The following is a 25566-nucleotide window of genomic DNA, read 5'->3' as shown; positions in this document are numbered from 1 at the left end:
ATATTCACCATTAATTAGTTGCTTAATAACTAAGCAAATTAGTAACATATTGGCTCTTAATTAGTCATTATTAAGTACTTATTAATGCCTTATTCTGCATGGCTTTATTATACAACCAGTAAGCCATTAACTAAGAGTCTTCCCTCAATAACCTCAGAATTATTAGTAACCCTAACCCTTATATGTTCCCCTAGTGTCCAAATAACTCTAAATTAAGTATTTGTTGCTTTAATAAGCAACTAATTAATGGTGAATATGTTCCCAATACTAAAGTGTTACCAAACTTTATTGTCTACTGGTTTCAAACAAAATCAGTGCTCTACAGTTCTCATTAAATTGTGCTTAAAGGCCTACTGAAACCCACAACTACCGACCACGCGGTCTGATAGTTTATATATCAATGATGAAATCTTAACATTGCAACACATGCCAATACGGCCGGGTTAACTTATAAAGTGCAATTTTAAATTTCCCGCTAAACTTCCGGTTCAAAACGCCTTTGGAGGATGACGTATGCGCGTGACGTCGAGAGATCCACGGAAGTGTTTGGACCATATTGGACACAATACACAGAGCTCTGTTTTCTTCGACAAAATTCCACAGTATTCTGGACATCTGTGTTGGTGAATCTTTTGCAATTTGTTTAATGAACAATGGAGGCTGCAAAGAAGAACGTTGTAGGTGGGATCGGTGTATGCGACTGGCTGTAGCAACACAACAAGGAGGACTTTGACTTGGATAGCAGACGCGCTAGCGGCGAACTCACCTTGACTTCCTACATCTCCGGGCCGCCGACCGCATCATCAAACGCTGGAACGCAGGTGAGCACGGGTGTTGATGAGCTGAGGAGGGCTGGCTGGCGTAGGTGGAGCGCTAATGTTTTCATTATAGCTCTGACGAGGTCCCGTTGTTAAGTTAGCGTCGTTAGCAACAGCATTGCTAGGCTTCGACAGGCGTCGAATACACATTAACCGTGTATTTACATGTCCAGTGTTTGGTTCGGTGTCTCCTGATAGTAGTATTGTTGATCTTCTGTCTATCCTTCCAGTCAGGGATTTATTTATTTTGTTTCTATCTGCATTTGAGACAGATGCTATCACGTTAGCTCATGCTAAGAGCTTCGTCGATGATGGGTGAAGTCCTTTGTCGCGCCGCCGATCGCTGGAACGCAGGTGAGCACGGCTGTTGATGTAACCGTGTAGTTACATGTACATGGTTTAATAGTATTGTTGATCTTCTGTCTATCCTTCCAGTCAGGGGTTTATTTCTTTTGTTTCTATCTGCATTTGAGAACGATGCTATCACGTTAGCTCAGTAGCTAAGTGTGTCACCGATGTATTGTCGTGGAGATAAAAGTCACTCTGAATGTCCATTTCGCGTGCTCGACTCTCATTTTCAAGAGGATATAGTATCCGAGGTGGTTTAAAATACAAATCCGTGATCCATCCATCCATCCATCCATTTTCTACCGCTTATTCCCTTCGGGTCGCGGGGGTTGCTGGAGCCTATCTCTGCCACAATCGGGCGGAAGGCGGGCTACACCCTGGACAAGTCGATCCACAATAGAAAAAGTAGAGAGTGTGGAATCCAATGAGCCAGCTTGTACATAAGTTACGGACAGAGCGAAAAAAGATACGTCCGGCACTGCCTCTAGTTCTTCACTCTAACGTGCCTCATCCACGAATCGTTCATCCTCGCTCAAATTAATGGGGTAATCGTCACTTTCTCGCTCCTAATATCTCTCGCTCCATTGTAAACAACGGGGAATTGTGAGCAGCACTACCGCTTGTGACGTCACGCTACTTCCGGTAGGGGCAAGGTTTTTTTTATCAGCGAGCAAAAGTTGCGAACTTTATCGTCGATTTTCTCTACTAAATCCTTTCAGCAAAAATATGGCAATATCGCGAAATGATCAAGTATGACACATAGAATGGATCTGCTATTCCCGTTTAAATAAAAAAAATAAATTTCAGTAGGCCTTTAATGTTACTGTTAATAGTTTCTTGCCAAAGTGGTTGTTGTGTTTACAAATATATATTTAACTTATTACAATATTCCTGAGTCCACTAGTTTAATAAATTCATTGCTTTAACATGAGCCTGCCTTGGGCAAGAAACTGTTTTGTTTGGCACTTCAGGGTGTAATTTAAATGCTTAACTCAGGGAGTAGGGCTCTGCAATATGCATCAAGTCATTTATAGCACATTATCAACCATTGTGGCAAACATATACAAGCGTGGCTCAGGCTTGTTGATGCACTTTTAACTTAGTCATACCTCATGTGCTCTGTGCATCATCAGAGGATGAGTACCCCCGACATGCACATCCTTTCCTAGTTGTTCTGCGGCGCCTCCTGCTGAAGAGTTTCATGCATTAAACGGCTGGTTGCCTGCGCAATTAAGAGGAACACGAATTGCATTGTTTGTCAAGCAATGGCTATGCTGAGTTGAATTTTTATTTGATGACATGCAGGTGACTTATTAGATACGCTGCGCGTACCTAATTTATTGAAAAAGCAATTACATTCTGGCTGATACTATTTAATAATTAAACCTGCTTTCCACAGCAATAGAGTTTCTAAATGATGCATTCTGCTCATGTTACTCTTCAGGTATAGGGTAGTATTCTCAAATACTGCAAAATGACATTTGAATTAAGAATGAAGGATTTTGTTGCACTTATGCAACTAATCTGTCTTGCTTAAGGAGAAGAAAGTCCAGAGTGAATAATTATTGTGGGTAGTGGGGATTAATCCAATTAGGGTAAGTACCTGACATCTAGTACATGAATACATGCAGATTATCACAGTGCTTTTGTGCTCAGATTCACCAGCAGATTTAGTTGCCCTCATCTGCTTGCTAAGGCTCTTGGAAAAAATGCCTAAGTCATGATGAGGCACATTCTCCTTTATTCTTTTTCCAATTCCAATTAGGGACAGACACACATAAAGGCGCAAACAGCCCTCCTCACCTCGCTCGCCATCCTGGCTAATGAGATTTTAGCAATCCCTCAAATATTTAAAATATAAATCTGCAATGGTTTCTTACATTTCTTCTTGACTGCATCGGATACAAATGTGACCACTTTTCCTTTGTGACTCATCATGGAAAGGGTAGGGACACTTTCGATTCTACCAGTTCGATGCCCACCTCAAATCGGAATTTGCATTAAAAAAAACTCCAGTAGAAATATGTTATTAGTAAGTAAGTAAATCAATTGTATATAAAAGCGCTTTTCACCGATAAAATCACAAAGCGTTGTACAAAACATAGGTGAAGTAAAACAACAATTAAATTTAAAACAACAGGGGCAACATCATAACAAGGATACAAGATGGATTAAAAATGATAGTTAAAAGGTGCATTAACTAAAAGCTTTACTAAAAAGATGTTAATGACGTTAATGTTTTTATTTATGAAAAAGCACTTAAAAAGGTCAATGTTAGATTCATCAAATGTGAAAAATTTGTGAGCTGATTATGATTAGCATAGTAAACGCCCCCTATGAAAATAGATCATATTTGCAAACAATTAGTTGTATGCAAAATCTTTTTGGGCTATTTACATAATACAAAATATTTTGCTAAGTAACATTGACGCACACCCCATTTGATGCTGTCATCCAATCAAATTGGCATTTTCAGTTAGAGCAGTTCTGCAACCAGTGGCTTAAAAATGACTTTGTTTATAATGTAGATTCCACATTTTTTCAGTGAGCGGTTGAGTGACAGGCGACGAGTGGCATCATGAGATAAGATACATTTTTGAAAATCCAAATGATGAGATCAACTGTGGAAGTAACAAAAGCCACTAGAAAACGTTCCAGAAATCAGTGTATTTTCATAACTAGAAATGAAAAAATATCTTGTTTTTATGCATTTTGGCCCCCGATTGCAGAGTTGATATTGGCATTGAGCACGCCAAGCAATGCAATGCGTTTTTATTACATGTAAGAACAAATAAGTACAATTGTACCTCCATTTATGAGTTCCCCAACTTAAGAATGTTTTGAGATAAGAACAGTCTGTTGTAATGCTTTAAGTTGCAATCAAAAATCTGAGTTACAAGAATCACAGTTATTAGTTGGTGTCGCAAATGGCAAAGTGAACCTGGTAAGATCCGACCAAAACATCCGATCTTACTCGCTAGCATTAGCTTATAGCTAAAGATCGACATAACTTTGTTTTTCCAACCATCGGAAGGAAGAAAGTAAGTGTTAAGGACAGTGCTGAGAAGAAGTGGATGATATTCATTCAATTAAAATGAATAAATCAGTAAAAACATGACCGAGTGTGTTGACAAATTTACAAAGCAATTTGAACGTATCACTGCTAGTCTGCAACAAATTGAAGCAGAATGAGTCAATAACGTCAGACAAGGATGGCAAAATATTAACTAAACGGCGGACATTTTCCCATGAATATATGGAAAAGCAGCTGGAAGGAGATACTGTAGTTTGCTCCACAAATGCATTGTGATAACATTACTTCGTGAAACTACTGTAGTTGTTACTTGTACATTCTATTGCATTATTTTTATATTATATTCCTTATCACAAAGTTTGATTTTCTTTTTAAAAAACATGTTACATGTTAAAATTGTGCTGTCCTTTGGGCCTATCCCATATTGTAAAGTGCATTAAAGGGGTCATATTATGATTTTTTTTCTAAATTGAAAACACTTCCTTGTGGTCTACATAACATGTAATTGTGATTCTTTGGTCAAAATGTTGCACAGATTATGTTTTACAGACCATCTTCAAGCCGCTTTCTGACAGTTGCTTCAGGATGCGCCGTTTTGTGGGCGGTCTTATTTACGTGGCTCACCTATGACAGCATCTGCACCCCGTCATCTTTGTTCTAGCGGTGTAGCCTGCTAGGACGGGAGTGGAAGAAGTGTCAAAAGATGGAGCTAACTGTTTTAATGACATCCAGACTTTACTTAAATCAATAACCGTCCGACCGGAACTCTCTAATAACCAAAGTTCCGTGGGTGAATTATCTAAACTCACCACACTGGTAGTTTTAGCGGTTCCATAGCGAGATATAAGTTAGAACTGTATGCTACTTTATATTAGAAATGGCAACAGCAGAGGATGAAAGCTCCATAACAAGAAAATAGAGAAAAAGGAGAAGCTTATCGACTACGGCACGGACTACAGTCGCGGACCTGCGCAAATTTTCAGGACTTATGCAGATCTCAGATATACATCAGCAGGTACCAGAAGGTAAGAAAAGTTGGTTTTGTATTGTGAAACAAAACGCCAGATAATATGTCTGCTAATGGGTGCCATTTTGCGGTCCTAATACATACACCATAGTAATACTTGTATCTCTGACTACGGTAACCGTAATGGGCCGACAATCCCTCAAGCGGTGCGGCTTCAAAGTCATACTAAAACATTTTGACAGATTTTTGAGTGCCGTGTGTAATGCTCTTTATTTTCAATGGAACATTTAAAGTTTTGGTGTTGTTTACTGGCGTTATATTGCAGTCTACACGTATCTCTTATGTGTGACTACCATCTACTGGTCACACATATCATTACACCATGTATCAAATAAAATTGCTTCGAGGTCGGTAAGCACAACCAGAATCATTCCTTACATTAGGCGCATCAGGTTATAAGGCGCACTGTCGATTTTTTTAGAAAATGAAAGTATTTAAGTGCGCCTTATTGTCCAAAAAATACGGTAATCAATTTTAATGGGTGTTGTTGTTATGAGATACAAGTGTTTTGAGTTTAGATCTCTGTCACATAACCAATTAAAGGCCTACTGAAATGAATTTTTTTTATTTAAACGGGGATAGCAGATCTATTCTATGTGTCATACTTGATCATTTCGCGATATTGCCATATTTTTGCTGAAAGGATTTAGTATAGAACAACGACGATAAAGATTGCAACTTTTGGTATCTGATAAAAAAAAGGCTTGCACCTACCGGAAGTAGCGTGACGTAGTCAGTTGAACATATACGCAAAGTTCCCTATTGTTTACAATGATGGCCGCATGAAGTGAGAGAGATTCGGACAGAGAAAGCGACAATTTCCCCATTAATTTGAGCGAGGATGAAATATTTGTGGATGAGTAAAGTGCAAGTGAAGGACTAGTGGGGAGTTGAAGCTATTCAGATAGGGAAGATGCTGTGAGAGCCGGGGGTGACCTGATATTCAGCTGGGAATGACTACAACAGTAAATAAACACAAGACATATATATACTCTATTAGCCACAACACAACCAGGCTTATATTTAATATGCCACAAATTAATCCTGCATAATAACACCTGCGTGTTTGTTATGCTAGCTCCTAGCTCCTCTGCTAGCTCCTAGCTCCATAGAACACGCCAATACAATTCAAACACCTGATCAACACACACAATCACTCAGCCCAAAAGACCGTTCACCTAACCCAAGGTTCATAAAGCTTATATATTTTTAAAAAGTTACGTACGTGACGCGCACGTACGGTACGGTACGTGTTATGCTAGCTCCTAGCTCCTCTGCTAGCTCCTAGCTCCATAGAACACGCCAATACAATTCAAACACATGATCAACACACACAATAACTCAGCCCAAAAGACCGTTCACCTAACCCAAGGTTCATAAAGCTTATATATTTTTAAAAAAGTTACGTACATACGCAAAAAAAAGCCAAAGCTGCATACTCACAGTAGCACGTCTGCGTCTTTGTCATCCAAATCAAAGTAATCCTGGTAAGAGTCTGTGTTGTCCCAGTTCTCTACAGGCGTCTGTGTATCCAAGTCAAAAGTCCTCCTGGTTAGAGTCTCTGTTATCCGAGTTCTTCCATCTTGACTGCATCTTTCGGGAATGTAAACAAAGAAGCGCCGGCTGTGTACTGTTGTGGCTGACTACGTTCGAAAAATACGTCCATTTCGCACCGACAACTTTCTTCTTTGCTTGCTCGGCTTCCTTCTCCAAAATGCAATGAACATGATTGAAACAGATTCACGAACACAGATGTCCAGAATACTGTGGAATTATGAAATGAAAACAGAGCTTTTTCGTATCGGCTTCAATGTGGAAGGCATACCCGTGTTCGCCGGGCTACGTCACGCGCATACGTCATCCTCAGAGGCGTTTCGAACCGGAAGTTTAGCGGCAAATTTAAAATGTCACTTTATAAGTTAACCCGGCCGTATTGGCATGTGTTATAATGTTAAGATTTCATCATTGATATATAAACTATCAGACTGCGTGGTCGGTAGTAGTGGGTTTCAGTAGGCCTTTAAGCTAGTAAGTTACAATACCATTTTATGTGGAAGTTACAAAGGCGTTTTGTTCGAAACCATCCATTTTCTTTTTACCGCTAGTATTCAGTGGGGCCACGGGTGAGCTGGTGCCTATTCTCGCGGAATTTGGTAAAGAGGCGGGTTTAAAAGGATTTCAAATGAAAACAATTTTGATTGTCAGAAGCTGACATCCCTGATATTTATTAACTAGTAACCCAAAAAAATGATATGTATACCAGGGGACCCCAACAATCACAGTCCAGCTCGCGGGACGTCCCAAGTAAAAAAAATATATTGGAGCCGGATGGGATAGAATGATGAAAAAGAAGAAGACAAGAGGGGGAGAAGAATATGTACGTAGTCGAAACGTTTTGGGACCCTTTGATGTATACAATCCCTCGTCTACAAAGAGTAAACCGTCTGTGCTGACTTCCTGTGACAATGGACAAAACAATTCTGTTCTCATATGAGCAGAAAGAACATATTGTATTGATTTGTTCCCGTGGCACCACTGTGAGAAGGCGATGACAACACGTCCGAGGTCAAGTGAATCCGAGTTAACGCCACACACACTTGTGATGTTCCTCGGCCACTTTGTCCTCCCACTCTGTCACATGTTGGACACGCACACTTTTCCTGGACTTCGAGCCTCCAATTCATTGAAAGAAAAAAATAACAGAAAATCAATGAATGACTCCACCCGGCCTGCAACGTGATCTCAAGCCTTCTCACCCATGTTGTGTTGGTAATGACACCACGAGTCAGTTAGCAAGTCGAAATGTGTGAGGTAAATACTAATCGACTGTGTGTGGGTGGGGGATAATGCCTGGCAAACACGATCTGACACCCAGAATCATTCCAGGTGAGGTGTGGAGAACTTTAAAGCAGCGTTCTGTGCCCAGACTCATTCTTGTCACCCGTATGGCCATAACACTTTATCTATGCGCTGCCCTGGCTCAAAGGATGCATTAAACCCACATAGAGGCATCATTTTGTCCGTTATCTACCTTCATGTAATCATGTCCTTCTTACTTACTTTTGTTCTTGGGAGTCTTTTTCCATCCTTGTAGGAACTGTGTCTCATGTACCGTATTTTTCTGACTATAAGGCGCTCTTAAAATCCTTTCATTTTCTCAAAAATCCACAGTGCGCCTTATTACCCGGTGCGCCTAATGTACTGAATAATTTTTGTTGTGCTTACCAACCTCGAAGCTATTTTATTTTGGTAAATGGTGTAATGATAAGTATGACTACCGTATTTTTCGGACTATAAGTCACAGTTTTTTTCATAGTTTGGCCGGGGGTGCGACTTATACTCAAGAGCGACTTATGTGTGAAATTATTAACACATTACCGTAAAATATCAAATAATATTATTTAGCTCATTCACGTAAGAGACTAGACGTATAAGATTTCATGGGATTTAGCAATTAGGAGTGACAGATTGTTTGGTAAACGTATAGCATGTTCTATATGTTATAGTTATTTGAATGACTCTTACCATAATATGTTACGTTAACATACCAGGCACGTTCTCAGTTGGTTATTTATGCGTCACTATTCTTTATTTATTTTAAATTGCCTTTCAAATGTCTATTCTTGGTGTTGGGTTTTATCAAATAAATTTCCCCAAAAAATGCGATTTATACTCCAGTGCAAATGATATATTATGCATTTTCGGCCGGTGCGACTTATACTCTGGAGCGACTTATACTCCGAAAAATACGGTAGTAGATGGCAGTCATACATAAGAAATAAGTGTAGACTGCAATATGATGGCAGTAAACAACACCAAAACTTTAAATGTTCCATTGAGAATATAAAACATTACACACGGCGCTCAAAAATCTGTCAAAATGTTTTTAGTGCGACTTCGGTAAGCTATGAAGACGCACCGCTTGATGGATTGTCTGTGCATTAAATATACGAGTATTATTATGGTGTGTGTATAAGGACTGCAAAATGGCATCTATTAGCAGACATTATCTGGCGTTTTGTTTCACAATATTACGCAAAACCAACTTTTCGTACCTTCTGGTACCTGCTGATGTGTATTTGGAAAAGTCCTGAAAATGTGTGCGCGTGCCGACACCGTAGTCATATGCTTCTACTTTTTCTCTACCTTCTTATGTGGCTTTTATCTTCCGCTGTTGCCATTTTTGATATAAAGTAGTGTAAAGTTCTTACTTATATCTGTCAGTAGACTAGCTATCAAAGCGCTGAAAACTGTAGTAGGTTTACATAATTCACCCACAGAACTTTAGTTATTAGAGGGTTCCGGTCGGACGGTTTTCGAATGAGGAGATGCTGCTCCGTTATTGATTTAAGTAAAGTCTGGATGTCATTAAAACAGTTAGCTCCATCTTTTGACACTTCTTCCACTCCTGTCCTTGTACACTACACCGCTACAACAAAGATGACGGGGAGAAGACGCTGTCGAACGGCGCATCCTGAAGAGAAGCTCAGAAAGCTACTTGAAGATGATCTGTAAAACAAAATCCGTGCAACATTTTGACCAAAGAACCACCATTATATGTTTTGTAGACCACAAGATAGTGTTTTTAAAATTTAGAAAAAAAATCTTAATATGACCCCTTTAATGTACCTTATAATCCGGTGCACCTTTTGTATGAAAAAAGATCTGAATAGACTCGCTCATCGGCAGTGTGCCTTTTGAATCCGGTGCGCCCTATGGCCTGAAAAATATGGTACTGTTCTTGGAAGCACACTATAAACATGTTTGTTTATCTTTACGGTTTTAAAGGCCTACTAAAATGAAATTTTCTTATTTAAACGGGAATAGCAGATCCATTCTATGTGTCATACTTGATCATTTCGCGATATTGCCATATTTTTGCTGAAAGGATTTAGTAGAGAACATCGACGATAAAGTTTGGTCGCTGATAAAAAAGCCTTGCCTGTACCGGAAGTAGCGTGATGTCACAGGTTGAAGGGCTCCTCACATTTGCACATTGTTTACACCATCAGCGAGAGCGATTCGGACCGAGAAAGCGACGATTACCCCATTAATTTGAGCCAGAATGAAAGATTCGTGGATGAGGAACATGAGAGTGAAGGATTAGAGTGCAGTGCAGGACGTATCTTTTTTCGCTCTGACCGTAACGTAGGTAAAAGGGCTCATTGGATTCCACACTTTCTCCTTTTTCTATTGTGGATCACGGATTTATATTTTAAACCACCTCGGATACTATATTCTCTTGAAAATGGGAGTCGAGAACGCGAAATGGACATTCACAGTGACTTTTATCTCCACGACAATACATCGGCGAAGCACTTTAGCTACGGAGCTAACGTGATAGCATCGTGCTTAAATGCAGATACAAAAAAAAGAAATAAGCCCCTGACTGGAAGGATAGACAGAAGATCAACAATACTACCAAACTCTGGACCTGTAACCACACGGTTAATGCTGTACCGCCTGGCGAAGCCTAGCAATGCTGTTGCTAACAACGCCATTGAAGCTAACTTAGCTACGGGACCTCGACAGAGCTATGCTAAAAACATTAGCTCTCCACCTACGCCAGCTCTCATCTGCTCATCACGACCCGTGCTCACCTGCGTTCCAGCGATCGACGGCGCGACGAAGGACTTCACCCGATCATCGATGCGGTCGGCGGCCCGGAGACGGAGGAAGTGAAGGTGAGGACAGCGGCGCGGCGGCGGGCGTTGTAGCTTTCGACGACACCCCGGCCGCCATCAGAGTCGGCAAGAAACAAATATTTCCCCAAAGTTACGTACGTGACATGCACATAGCGCCACACACGTACAGGCAAGCGATCAAATGGTTGGAAGCCAAAGCTGTACTCACGGTAACGCGTCTGCTATCCAACTCAAAGTCCTCCTGGTTGTGTTGCTGCAGCCAGCCGCTAATACACCGATCCCACCTACAGCTTTCTTCTTTGCTGTCTCCATTGTTAATTGAACAAATTGCAAAAGATTCACCAACACAGATGTCCAGAATACTGTGGAATTTTGCGATGAAAACAGAGCTGTTTGTATTGGGATACAATGGTGTCCTAATACTCCCGCTTCAACCCGTGACGTCACGCGCAAACGTCATCATACACAGACGTTTTCAGCCGGAAGTTTCCCGGGAAATTTAAAATTGCACTTTATAAGTTAACCCAGCCATATTGGCATGTGTTGCAATGTTAAGATTTCATCATTGATATATAAACTATCAGACTGCGTGGTCGGTAGTTGTGGGTTTCAGTAGGCCTTTAATGCTACATCCTCTTGTAATAGTATGTTATTACTAGGGCTGTCAAAGTTAACATGATAAAAAGGAGTTAACGAAAGTTTCCTTTAACAACACTTTTTTCTGTCACCTGGTTAGCGTGCACGCTGTGTTATCCTCAAGCCATACAGTAACGGTGGAAAATCAGCGGCAATTACAGCTGGTGTTAATTAACGGGAACAAATAGAGAGCAGAAATGGACAAAAAAAGGGTACATCTGAAGTCCAGGCATGTCACTTTTTCTACAAGACCCAAGTTATTTCCACCAGCTAAGTGGTGACACTAGCTCAGTGGCCTTGTGGTTAGAGTGTCCGCCCTGAGACTGGAAGGTCGTGAGTTAGAACCCCGGCCGAGTCGTACCAAGGACTATAAAAATGGGACCCATTGCCTCCCTGCAGGCATCAAGAGTTGGAATTGGGAGTTAAATCACCAAATGATTCCCGAGCGCGGCGCACTCACCTCCCAGGTAGTGACCATGGGGATGGGTCAAATGCAGAGGACAAATGTCACCACACTCAGTGTGTGTGTGTGTGAGACGATCGTTGGAACTTTTAACTTTATCCACTGTCACTGTGAGTTGAGTTACCATTATCACCACAGTTCGTACTAGCAACAGTGTTGCCAGCTTGCAAAATTTGTGAGTCACCGATTGCATTTTTTTAGGCTCTTTTTTCCCTCATTTTTGAATGCGCGGTTGCTTATTTGGGCTTGCTTTTCTGTACTCACAATAAAAGACGACTGTGCCGCTAGGTAGTTTATCCTTTTCCGTATGTTAGCTGGTTATCGCACCCAAACCCACACACGCAAATGACGCATATGCAAGTGGTAAATGGTAAATGGGTTATACTTGTATAGCACTTTTCTATCTTCAAGGTACTCAAAGCGTTTTGACACTATTTCCACATTCACCCATTCACACACACATTCACACACTGATGGCAGGAGCTGCCATGCAAGGCGCTAACCACGACCCATCAGGAGCAAGGGTGAAATGTCTTGCTCAAGGACACAACGGACGTGACGAGGTTGGTAGTGGGTGGGGATTGAACCAGGAACCCTCAGGTTGCTGGCACGGCCACTCTCCCATCTGCGCCACGCCGTCCCCAACTACACCAGAACTCAGACTGACAAAGAAACAAATGAGGAGACTGAGTGAGAATTGGTGGGGGAAACTATGTAGACCAGACCTGGGCAAATTAAGGCCCGAGGGCCACATGCGGCCCGTTAAGCTTTTCAATCTGGCCCGCCGGACATTCCCAAATATTTTTTTTAGATCTTTTAAATGGAAAGTGTAGCTGCCATTATGATGTGCAGTGATGTTTTCAAATGACCGTAAGTCTTGAACTATACAAAGTATTTCAATGGTTGGAATCTGCGCTTTTGCATGAGATTTGGTGACTAGTGTTGTCCTGATACCAATATTATTTTGATACTTTTCGGTACTTTTCGATACTTTTCTAAATAAAGGGGACCAGAAAATATGCATTATTGGCTTTATTTTAACAAAAAATCTTAGGGTGTGGCGGACCGGTACTTTTCAGCGGCGGTATGGTACCGAATATGATTCATTAGTATCGCGGTACTATACTAATACCCGTATACCGTACAACCCTACTAGTTACTATGGTAATCTACATCACAGCAGGTCAGACGAGGCACCAAGCAGTGTGGGTGGGGAGCGTTTCCACAGAGTGTGTCCAGAGCCTGAAATGCGGGTGTCAGGGACAGACGCGGAAGGAGATTTTTACAAGAAAGTTCTAAAGCTTAATGATATATCAAATATATCAGATTGTAGATGTTTTTTGTTTTTTTACCCTTCACGTTCATATTTCACTGTGTTTGTTGCATTTGGCTTGATTGTAAAATATGTTGATTGAGAGGGGGTGTGACGTTCATATGTTCTCAATATTCAGGGTTTTATCGTTCATAGAAAGAAAGAAAAAAATTCCATTCCGTTTTTAAGGCGGTCTGTCATAACATTTTTAGCATTCAATCAGACTTTATTGTGAGGTTTTGTATTAGTTTTCCTAAAAATAGATATAACAGCCCCCAGACACATTTTTTTCCTCTAAATTTGGCCCCCCGAGTCACAATAATTGCCCAGGCCTGATTTAAACCGTAGGTGGAAAATGTTTGTGTCCATTTTGTGTTGAGCCGTTAAAAAAGCATAATGTTTTAATAAACTAACATTTGCGTTAATCAAACAAATTTGTCAGTCCTATGTGTTGGACAAACCCATTGTTTATCAGCAACAATACTGCAATAATAATGATAACCGTGATATGAAATTTTCATATCGTTACATTCCTAATTTGAGTATGAAGTACTAGTACTATTGGTGGTGTGGCTCAGGAGGCACAGTAAAATATGTCGTCCAGAAACGGGAGCTTTTTGGGAAACACACGTCACCCAGCTTCCCTCCAGTGCCGCCCACGCCGGTGTATAAATGTGAATGAATGATTTGTGGTGGTCGGATAAAGCTTGTTGATGCTGATTTTGAGTGCAGCTCGGAACACAAGTATTATAATATAATATAAAGGTTTATTTGAAATAGGGACAGATACAGAAACATAGATATCTGAAACAGTTATCCAATGTATGCATCATAGTGTTTGTAGCCAAAGCTAATTTACAACACTTGTCCCCAACAACAACAACAACAACAACAACACAGATCTAACATCATTAAAATAGGAAAATAAAAAGAATAAGGCAAAGAGGAGTCGATAATAATGATAGTAGTAGTAATACAGACACAGTGCAAACTAGATAAAAGCCAATAATAATAATAACACAGACAAAGTGCAGACTAGATAAAAAAACAATTAGTAAAAATTAGTCAAAACTAAACATGGGAACACGATTGTTGCTCAACTAGCCACAATTTTGTTTGTTTTTTGAAAGTGACAAGTGCAGCAAATCAGCAAATTAGCAACAAATATGTCCGTACTTTCTAATAACATTGTGCGTTTACGTAAATGTTTTCCACGCTTTTCAACGTACAGCTTATAAAACGGTGTGGCTAGTTTATGGATTTTTCTTTGCTGACAGCCATAATACAAATTGTTTAGAAAAACCCCAAAAAACAAGCACCTACCCTGAAAAGGTGTGTTAGTGTTTGTTAGGCGCCATCTTTTGGATGAGTTTGCTCATCGCACGTGCTGTTGTGCCCTTCATTTGAGAGCTTTCAACCAGAAGTTTAAGTGCCATTCCGTCCCCTATCCGTCCATAGCAATTCTACTTGTAGGGATTCTTCATTCATTACTCCAAGCAATGTTTGTAAGTTTTACAATATAACTAAAACTGTCTATACTTAATAAACCGTCGCATGTGTGATGTCTGTAGGAGTGTTTTCATGCATATTTATACGTGCTATCGTAATTTAATGAAGCCAACGTTGTTAGCATTAACTAATATGCTAGCATGTTGACGAGTTAGTATTGTTAACTTACAACTTCTTTTAGTATTGTTTCGCAAATTCATCAGTAAATTCACTGAGACGTCACCGTGGAGTTATTGAGTCTGTTTAGCTGATTGGAGAGCTAGCTCCATAGCTCCATGACTTCTGTTTAGTTTGATCATCCGTTTTACTGCCGTGTTACAGGCACCATTTTGAAATACTTAAGGTATCTAAATAAACATTTACAAAATATTTCTGTGCAAATATTCCCATTTAGCAAAGTATAAACAGTCATGATGAAAAGTTTACATACACTTGTAAAGAACATAATGTCATGGCTATTTTGAGTTTCCAATAATGTCTACAACTCTTATTTCTTTGTGATTGGAGCACATACTTGTTGGTCACAAAAAACATTCATGAAGTTTGGTTCTTTTATGAATTTATTATGGGTCTACTGAAAATGTGACCAAATCTGCTGGGTCAAAAGTATACATACAGCAATGTTAATATTTGGTTACATGTCCCTTGGCAAGTTTCACTGCAATAAGGCGCTTTTTGTTTCATCTGACCACAGAACTTTCTTCCAGAAGGTCTTATCTTTGTCCATGTGATGTCAGATGAAACAACAATTGAGCTGTTTGGCCACAATACCCAGCAATATGTTTGGAGGAGAAAAGGTGAGGCCTTTAATCCCAGGAACACCATGCCTACTGTCAAGCGTGGTGGTGGTAGTATTATACTCTGGGCCTGTTTTGCTGCAAATAGAACTGGTGCTTTACAGAGAGTAAATGGGACAATGAAAAATTCGGATTACCTCCAAATTCTTCAGGACAACCTAAAATCATCAGCCCGGAGGTTGGGTCTTGCGCGCAGTTGGGCGTTCCAACAGGACAATGACCCCAAACACACGTCAAAAGTGTTAAAGGAATGGCTAAATCAAGCTAGAATGAAGGTTTTAGAATGGCCTTCCCAAAGTCCTGACTTAAACGTGTGGACAATGCTGAAGAAACAAGTCCATGTCAGAAAACCAACACATTTAGCTGAACTGCACTGATTTTGTCAAGAGGAGTGGTCAAAAATTCAACCAGAAGCTTGTGGATGGCTACCAAAAGCGCCTTATTGCAGTGAAACTTGCCAAGGGGACATGTAACCAAATATTAACATTGCTGTATGTATACTTTTGACCCAGCAGATTTGGTCACATTTTCAGTAGACCCATAATACATTCATAAAAGAGCCAAACTTAATGAATGTTTTTTGTGACCAACAAGTATGTGCTCCAATCACTCTATCACAGAAAAATAAGAGTTGTAGAAAGTATTGGAAACTCAAGACAACCATGACATTACGTTCTTTACATGTCTATGTAAACTTTTGACCACAACTGTATCTGCGGCTTATATACCGGTGCGGTCTATAGTCCGGAAAATATGGTACTTTGGGATGTTACGTGTAGATGTCTCCCAAGACGACGGGCCAGTTACAGGTGAGACAGAACAAATCAGCACGGTGCTTGCACATTATCTCAAGCAATTAAGCGCTCGGAGTTGGACTGGAAGAATCCTGTGTAACAGCTCCACCGAGGCGTTCTTCTTGCTCAGACAGCATGCAGATGCACATGCAACTGGTTACACGCCTGTGTGCCGCACTTCACACTCTAGTTATGTTATTAAATCTGACATTAATCAGACTTCAATGGAGTTATTCCTTTAGATTTTTATTTTTGCATTTTACTGTGGTGTGTTGATTGATTGATTGATTGATTGAAACATTTATTAGTAGATTGCACAGTACAGTACATATTCCATACAATTGACAACTAAGTGGTAACACCCGAATAAGTTTTTCAACTTATTCGTTAATCAATTCATGGTTCACTTAAAGTAAGCAAATCAGTAACCTTCCTGTTTTATTTTCTGCAGGCGTGTCTCAATAAGGAATATTACATAGTGGATATGAGAGAAATATGTGTGCAAAGCCTGCTGTTTGAGCAAGATTATAGGACAAAGGGGCAGCCAATTTGTTTCCTTATGGCCATTTAATCTGCCATTATGGAAACATTATAGAGACGTGCCAACCAATGTTTCAGCACCTCTCCAGATGCACCGTGTCCCCTAAAACTGACAGTAAATTAATTTATTGGTGCCTTGTTGCATGTTTGGAGTCATCTCTTGAGGTCTCCGTCTTTGTGTTTTGCATCTAATTAGCCTCTGCTCACACAATGATTGGGCTGTGTTTATGGCTCTGATCTGGATTACCATAGTGTGCATGTTTAGATCTTGGACTGACGGTCAGAAAGTACTGAGATGTTCAGGAGCTATTTGATGAAATGTTGCTAAAACAGTTAGTTGAAGGTGCCAAAAGTGAGCTTTCTTGTGTAACCAAATGATCAAGGCCATGTTAATAAGAGCAGGAAAAACTAAATGTTTTTGAATAAACACATACTTTAGATTTTAAGGAGTGACAAGAAAAATAAGTCAGGCCAAATTGATATATGCAGATTGCACAAAGTTGTATGCTATTTGTGTATTATTTCAATTAGAAGAGAGATCACATAGAGTGCCGGCGTGATGCTTAAAGCAGCTGACAGTTAATCCCTCAGGAGAGGAAACAAGCTGCAGCTAATGTCACATAAGTTAGATGTCTGTTGTGATGTGGCACTCTCCACAGGCAAAATTTGTACAGATGTTCTCCCTCGTAAATCGTCATTGTGAAGTAACTTTGTGACAGCTTGCAGACGGGTTTCTTTAACTAAGAAAACAATGCATTGCATAAACATTGACATTGTAAAGTGATATAATAAAAAGGCAAGGAGACTTGGTTTATTTCACCAAACTGCCCTAATTGATAATGACTCAAATATATTGCTGCATTTTAGTATTAAAAACATTCTAAATGTGAAGTTTCAATGAAGGATAAACAGTAGTAGTAATAATAATAATGAATTATATTTTATATAGCACTTTTCTAGATACTCAAAGTGCTTTACTGGGAGAACTGAGAACCCATCATTCATTCAGTCCACATTTACACATTTATGTTGGTAAGCCACCTATATCCATAAGCAATAATGATTTATTTAGGGCTGAGATTAAATATGGCTAAATTCATCAACAGATCGATACATCCATCCGTTTTGGCAGTTCAGTTTTATTTCTGTAATCCCAGATCGTATCAAGAGTACAGTACTTCATGTCATCGCCCTCGTAAAATTCATATTATACTACTGGGTAGAATCCAGTAATATGTTCAACTGAGGACGTTGGAGAGTTTTGACAGAGGTGACCAGCATCATAAGGAGCTTTTTTTTTCTTTTTTTTTTAATATCAAAGGCCATTATTTTTTTGACGAGGACAAAGTCTGTAAAAACTTATAAAGATGTAATGTTTTAGTTTTTTACTTTTAATTAGTGTTAAGTGATTTTTTAAAAAACCTGATTAATCAAACTTTTGAATTTAGATTAATTGTGATTAATCAAAGTAAATTACTTGCTTACATAATTTTAATTAATCTAAAAAAGACACCAATATTGGGACACAATTGCAATTTTATTGTTAGAATGTCATACAGGGACATGTTTTTAATGTTTTACTTGAATATATGTCATTCATTTACTTTTCATTTTATTTTTATTTATCTCCTTCATTGATGTGCATCTTTGATCGATAGACAATTATACCTCAATTATTCAATTATACCTTTACACACCAATGCCTGAGAAGGCGCAGGATGAAGAAAAATCTTATATTTTCCTGGCCCCTTCAACATAATACGTAGTCTTACTTAATGGATATCATATAAACCAACAATTACATCCAAATATAATGAAAACAAACAAAAAACACACAAAAAAACACAAGTGCAAAACTTCATGAAGTACAAACCGAACAAAAAAAAAAACGTAATATACACCTCGCGGATGATACAAACAAATACAAAACCAGGCAAAAAATAAGTAAAATAATAAATATAAAGCAAAATGTAAACACTTATGGCTGTCCATGTGATCTCATTGTTCTGTCTTTATATATTTTTTTCAATTGGAATATATTTTTACAATCTTTTATCTCATTGTAAAGACAATTCCATAGTTTAACCCCCACCACTGATATGCACATTTGTTTTAAAGTTGTCCTTGAATACTGATGTTGGAAATGACCTTTTCTTCTATACTCTTCATTCTCAGAAGTGATGACAAACATTTTTTGTAAATTTGCTGGTAATGTTTTACTTTTAGCCTTAAACATGACACATAATGTCTGTAACTTTACTAGCTCCTGTAATTTCAATAAACCAGAATTAATAAATAATATGTTAGTGTGTTCTAAGTAATCTACTTTATGAATAATCCTTATAGCTCTTTTCTGTAGTTGAAACAGTGCCTTTATGTTACTCTTATATATACTTAAAACCTGGCAGCACTTTTATATAAAGTTCTGTCTGGGTTTATTTTGAAGCAATCTTTTTCTAGCAACAGTCAGTCTCCTCACTCAAATTGCAATAACATGTGCATTGACCATATAGCAGGTAACCATCTGTGGTTAAGGTAAATAACCCTCTGCGCTCAAAATAAAATGCATGAATAATCTATACCTATACTTGTTTATTGCACCATTTTTTGTGGTTGATCACATGACTTAGTTATTTTTGACAACCCTACTTTTAATACAATTTTATTCAAATATTGTACATGTTTTTGTTGTTGTCATTATGGGGTTTATGTGTAGAATGTTGTGGAAAAAATAGATTTATTCCATACAAACAGAATATGGCTCAAGTGGAGCCCTATGGATACTTCCAGATGCACATATAATTGAGGAAGTGCTTTAGCAATAATGAGGTGACAAAAAAACCTCATAAATGTGTTTATCATACAGCATAATACATTTGACAGGACAGCAAAATAATAAATGTGGGCTTTTGTTTTATGTAATTCTACACTTAATATGTTATTGGAATTACAAGTACACAGAGTGGAACCTCGGTTTACAAATGTAATTGGTTCTTGAACATCCATCCATCTATCCATTTTCTTCCGCTTATCCGAGGTCGGGTCGCGGGGGCAGCAGCCTAAGCAGAGAAGCCCAGACTTCCCTCTCCCCTGCCACTTCGTCCAGCTCCTCTCGGGGGATCCCGAGGCGTTCCCAGGCCAGTCGGGAGACATAGTCTGACCAGATCCCTGAACCACCTCATCTGGGTCCTCTCGATGTGGAGGAGCAGCGGCTTTACTTTGAGCTCCTCCCGGATGACAGAGCTTCTCACCCTATCTCTAACGGAGAGCCCCGCCACCCGACGGCCACTTGTACCCGTGATCTTGTCCTTTCTGGGTGAGAACCATGGATTCAAACTTGGATGTGCTGATTCTCATCCCAGTTGCTTCACACTCTGCTGCAAACCGATCCAGTGAGAGCTGTAGATCCTGGCCACAAAAAGCAGAGACCTAATCCTGCAACAACCAAAACGTATCCCCTCAACACCATGACTGTCTAGAAATGTTGTCCATAAAAGTTATGAACAGAAAGAATTGGTGACAAAGGGCAGCCCTGGCGGAGTCCAACCATCACTGAAAATGGGTCCGACTTACTTCCGGCAATGCGGACCAAGCTTCGACATTGATCATACAGGGAGCGGACCGCCACAGTCAGACAGTCCGATACCCCATACTCTCTGAGCATACCCCAAAGGACTTCCCGAGGTACACGGTCGAATGCCTACTCCAAGTCCACAAAGCACATGTAGACTGGTTGGGCAAACTCCCGTGCTCTCTCAAGGACCCTGCCGAGAGTAAGAACCCTTGAACAGGGATCTTAAATAGAAACAATTGTATACCTAAGAAATGTTCCCCATAAAAAACAATGTAAACATGAATAATGGGTTCCTTCTTCGACAAAAGTCCATATTTAAGTAAAAGTTTGTATGCGTTTAAAACAATATAAATCACTACACAGTACACACACACACACACACAGTCACTAGCCCTGTGGTGCACTCACAGTTCGAAATCACAAAACATTTTAACTTTAACACCCAATGATTAAAAATTACAAAAAAAACAACTTAAACTTGTTGGTTTGATGCGTTTGCATTCAGCGGAGAATGAGCGACGGGGAAAATGGGGGAGCAGTGTCGACAACGCTGTGGATACTTCCTGAATGTTTCATATCGCTTGTCCATTGGTTTCTTTGGACTCACACTGAGCTAGCAATACTACAAACATGCTGTTGAAAGGCTAAAAAAAACTTAAAATCACACAAAGTAGCAATTAGCACAGTAGCTAACAACAACAATGCTTTGCTGAGCACTGGCGCTCGATCAGCCCGCCCACAATGGATGTGCTGCCAGGCACAAAATGGCTGCGATGCAGGCACACAATGGGTGGATGAAACATTTGTACACTAAGACAAGGTTTGTACAACAAAGCAAATGTTTTTGGTTTGTGGTTCGGATAATGAGGAGTTGGTAAATTGAAGTTCCTCTCTATGTTAAAAAAAATCAACGGTTCAACTAACTTCTCACAATCCAAAAAGTAGATCCTATTTTCTTACGATGCTTAATATTTCTTAGCATTCACTTCCTGTGCCATCCTCTAGGTTAGCAGGCCTCGAATTGTAAGTGCAAGTGTTGCCTTAAAGGAGGGCTCATATTTTACGGCATATATATATGTGAACATTTCTTATCAAGGTTATTATTATCGCGGTACTTTTAAATGTGCTAAAAAATTTCTAAAACTACTTATACTGAAATCCTTTAACCAAATTGTATTTTTTTTAAAAACACACACATTCAAAATGTATATACTGTATGTACCTCCAGTAGAAAGCTGAATGTGCATATGAAAGCAACACAAGCATTATAAACAAAGTAATATGGCAGAAACAAAATAATACTATAAATAAATCAAAATAAATGTGAAAAATTTGCAAGATGGCATCTTATGGATATAAGACGTAACTGCACTTTTTGTCTATATAGATAAAAATAGTGTTAATATATGAGGTCAAGTCTTATACATAGGACTGCACGATTATGGACAAAATAATAATTAAGATTATGTTCATCAATATTGAAATCACGATTATTAATCATGACTATTCACTATGTTTGGTAAAACAGTGTTGGAGTGTGAATGTGACGCCATCATGTAGTTTGTAATATCTAATAAAAATGCTCTACATTCTGGATCTATATATTTAAAGACAAACATTTGGGTTTTTGTTCATTTATAGTATCAGCATGTCAGATTTTTTTATTACACGATGTATTTTTTAAGTTATGTACATGTACTACTGTGTGTACATGTACATGCTGTATCAGGACAGATCCATTGAGAGTGTGAGTAGAAATATGTCATATAGGAATTATACACCACAAAACATTAACAAAATGCTATGACACATAAATGGTTTTTAAAGTAATTAATTTGTAGAATTTAAAAAAACAAGTAATGTAAAAAAAAAACCTGGTGTTTACTATGGCTGCGAATCTTTGGGTGTCCCACGATTCGATTCAATACGATTCTTGGGGTCACGATTCGATTCAAAATCAATTTTTTTCGATTCAAAACGATTCTCGATTCAAAAACGATTTTTTCCCGATTCAAAACAATTCTCTATTCATTCAATACATAGGATTTCAGCAGGATCTACCCCAGTCTGCTGACATGCAAGCAGAGTAGTAGATTTTTGTAAAAAGCTTTTATAATTGTAAAGGACAATGTTTTATCAACTGATTACAATAATGTAAATTTGTTTTAACTATTAAATGAACCAAAAATATGACTTATTTTATCTTTGTGAAAATATTGGACACAGTGTGTTGTCAAGCTTATGAGATGCGATGCAAGTGTAAGCCACTGTGACACTATTGTTCATTTATTTTTATTTTTATAAATGTCTAATGATAATGTCAATGAGGGATTTTTAATCACTGCTATGTTGAAATTGTAACTAATTTTGATACTGTTGTTGGTAATATTCATTTTTGTTTCACTACTTTTGGTTTGTTCTGTGTCATGTTTGTGTCTCCTCTCAATTGCTCTGTTTATTGCAGTTCTGAGTGTTGCTGGGTCGGGTTTGGTTTTGGAATTGGATTGCATTGTTATGGTATTGCTGTGTATTGTTTTGTTGGATTGATTAATTAGAAAAATAAATAAATAAATAAAAATAGATTTTTTTAAAATGAGAATTGATTCTGAATCGCACAACGTGAGAATCGCGATTCGAATTCGAATCGATTTTTTCCCACACCCCTAGTGTTTACTTTTTAGTATCAATTTGAAACCCAAAGCAGTCTGGCTAATGAAGATAAAGTCAAATAAACAAGCTTCGTTCTACAACAACAACAACCATGTACTTCAGTGCAACAGTTTGGCCAACAAAAATGAAGAGGAGTGACACCTCACATCTAACACACAATATATGTGCCTCCCGGACAACTCAGCCAGCGTTCAATTCGATGAGATGACAAAACATTTGAGCTAGTATAGATGTTATTGGAACACTAACAAAGTTAGCAGTTAAATAAAGGACAAGTGAACATCCCAGTAAACAAACTACAAACTTTATAAACAAGTTGTAACAACTTTCCCGACACATCGCCTTATGCATGGTAACCCTCAGTCCCAGCAGCTGACGGAAGGACGCCAGCTGCACATTCAAAATGAAACTGCAACATCAAATATTGTTCTCCTCCTTGCGCTCTTAATCGTACACAGAGACTCCACAGAAGCTCCGCCTTCAATACCATCATACCAGACATCCTGGTCACCAAACTGCTGGACTTAGGCCTCCCCACAACCACCTGTTTTTGGATTAAGGACTTCCTGACCAACCGACCCCAGACAATGAAACTCGGCCCCTATCTCTCCTCCTCCCACACACTCAGCATCGGCTCTCCACAGGGCTGTGTGCTGAGCCCTTTGCTGTATTCCCTCTACACCCATGACTGTAGTCCAGCCCACCCGGAGAACACCATCATCAAATTCGGCGATGACACAACGGTGGTTGGACCCATTACAGGGGGGGATGAGTCTGCATACAGAGATGAGGTCCTGAAACTATCAGCGTGGTGTTCAGTGAATAACCTGGCACTGAACATCACAAAAACCAAGGAGCTCATCTTTGACTTCAGGAAAAACACTGCAGACCCGCCCCCCTCTACATCAACGGCGAGGAGGTGGAGAGAGTCAGCTCCTTCAAGTTCCTCGGCACCCTCATATCTGCTGACCTCTCCTGGACCCCAAATACAACTGCGGTCATCCGGAAGGCCCAGCGTAGACTCCACTTCCTGAGGGTGCTGAGGAAGAACAGACTGGAGAGGCAGCTGATGATGACCTTCTATCGCTCGGCTGTCGAGAGCCTGCTGACATACTTTATAACAGTGTGGTACGCCAGCTGCACTGAAGCAGACAAAAAGGCGATTCAGAGGGTCTTAAACCGTGCACAAAAATTCATCGGCTGCCCCCTCCCCTCCCGTTGCCTCAACAGAGCAAAAAACATCACCAAGGACAGCACACACCCAGACTTCCACCTGTTTGACCAGCTACCATCGGGCAGGCGCTACAGGTGCATCAGAGCCAGAACAAACAGGCTCAGAGACAGCTTCTTTCCCAGAGCTGTCACCATCTTGAACACAAACTTATAATAAATAATTCACCCCTATACAATATCCTACCCTAATACCCTACTGTGCAATATTACCCTTCGAGTGCAATACATCCGACACTAATTGTTATTACTCCGGTACTCTTGTCTTGTTCTGTATAATGTACAGTATTTTGTATATTGTACAGGATTGCTTATTATTTTTATTGGATAGTAGTCTGTTTATTTCAATTTTTATTTTTTATCTTTATCACTTCTTGTGTAATTAATTTTTATCCCATATTTGTTTACACTACCGCACCTTAAATTGGAGTCCTTAATCTCCTTATATGAAAATATAATGACGATAAAGTCCATTCTATTCTTCTATTCTAAGTAGAAGCGATTGAAAGGAAGCGATCGGCTCCATTAGACTTTTCAAAACAAAGTCCATGGAGTCGCCACCATGTTTCCCGAGCCAAACGGCTCAAGTGCGCACGCGCAGACTCTGCGGCGCTTCAGTATTCAGGAAGTAAGCAGTTGCCTAAAATGCATTACTAAATGACGGCTTTTCGGTAAATACAAATTTAAATGGTGCCACTAACCGTCTGGAATTTTACTGCTGTCTATCATTATACCGTTTATCGTTACACCCCTACTCCATTAACAAGGAAAAAGTCAAGGGCGGTCCTGGCATGTTGTTGCCGTAAATGTTGGTCAATGTTTAGGGCATTACGGCAAATGACAAGGGCGGTCACGGCAAAGACCGCGGTTCAAATTTGAGCCCTGGGTTAGTACATAATTAAAATTTAGACAGTATAGTGTAGGATAGTGACCTTACTAATCAAACAAACCTTTATTCAGTATATATTATAATATCCTCTACACCGTCAGTGGTGACTGCAACGTGTGACATTTATATTTTTATGGTGGATAACCCTGTGTGGTCTATTAAAAGAAGGTAAGCCTCTTGCTGTGTTGAGAGGCAATGAATGCCTGCTAATGAACTCCAACGTCTGGGGCTGGCTCCCTATTGCTCAGCCAGTTGGCTGGTGGCTGTCTGCAAGATGAGA

General features: G+C 39.4%; 1 protein-coding gene across 12 annotated transcripts in view; it reads left to right on the top strand.

The window, feature by feature from the left end:
• Positions 1 to 25566, top strand: part of brsk2a (BR serine/threonine kinase 2a) — a 473215-nt gene that overhangs the window by 323822 nt on the left and 123827 nt on the right. The window contains exon 1 of one of the 12 annotated variants that reach the window (XM_062035560.1): positions 1084 to 1172. The exons of the other annotated variants lie outside the window; for them this stretch is intronic. The gene's annotated coding sequence lies outside the window, so the exon portion shown is untranslated. Of the gene's footprint in view, positions 1 to 1083; positions 1173 to 25566 lie in introns of those variants that run through there. 12 annotated transcript variants of the gene reach the window in all.

This window comes from Entelurus aequoreus, linkage group LG24 (genome assembly GCF_033978785.1).
Source record: "Entelurus aequoreus isolate RoL-2023_Sb linkage group LG24, RoL_Eaeq_v1.1, whole genome shotgun sequence".
Lineage (NCBI taxonomy): Eukaryota > Metazoa > Chordata > Actinopteri > Syngnathiformes > Syngnathidae > Entelurus > Entelurus aequoreus.
This window is presented reverse-complemented; position numbering and strand designations above follow the sequence as displayed.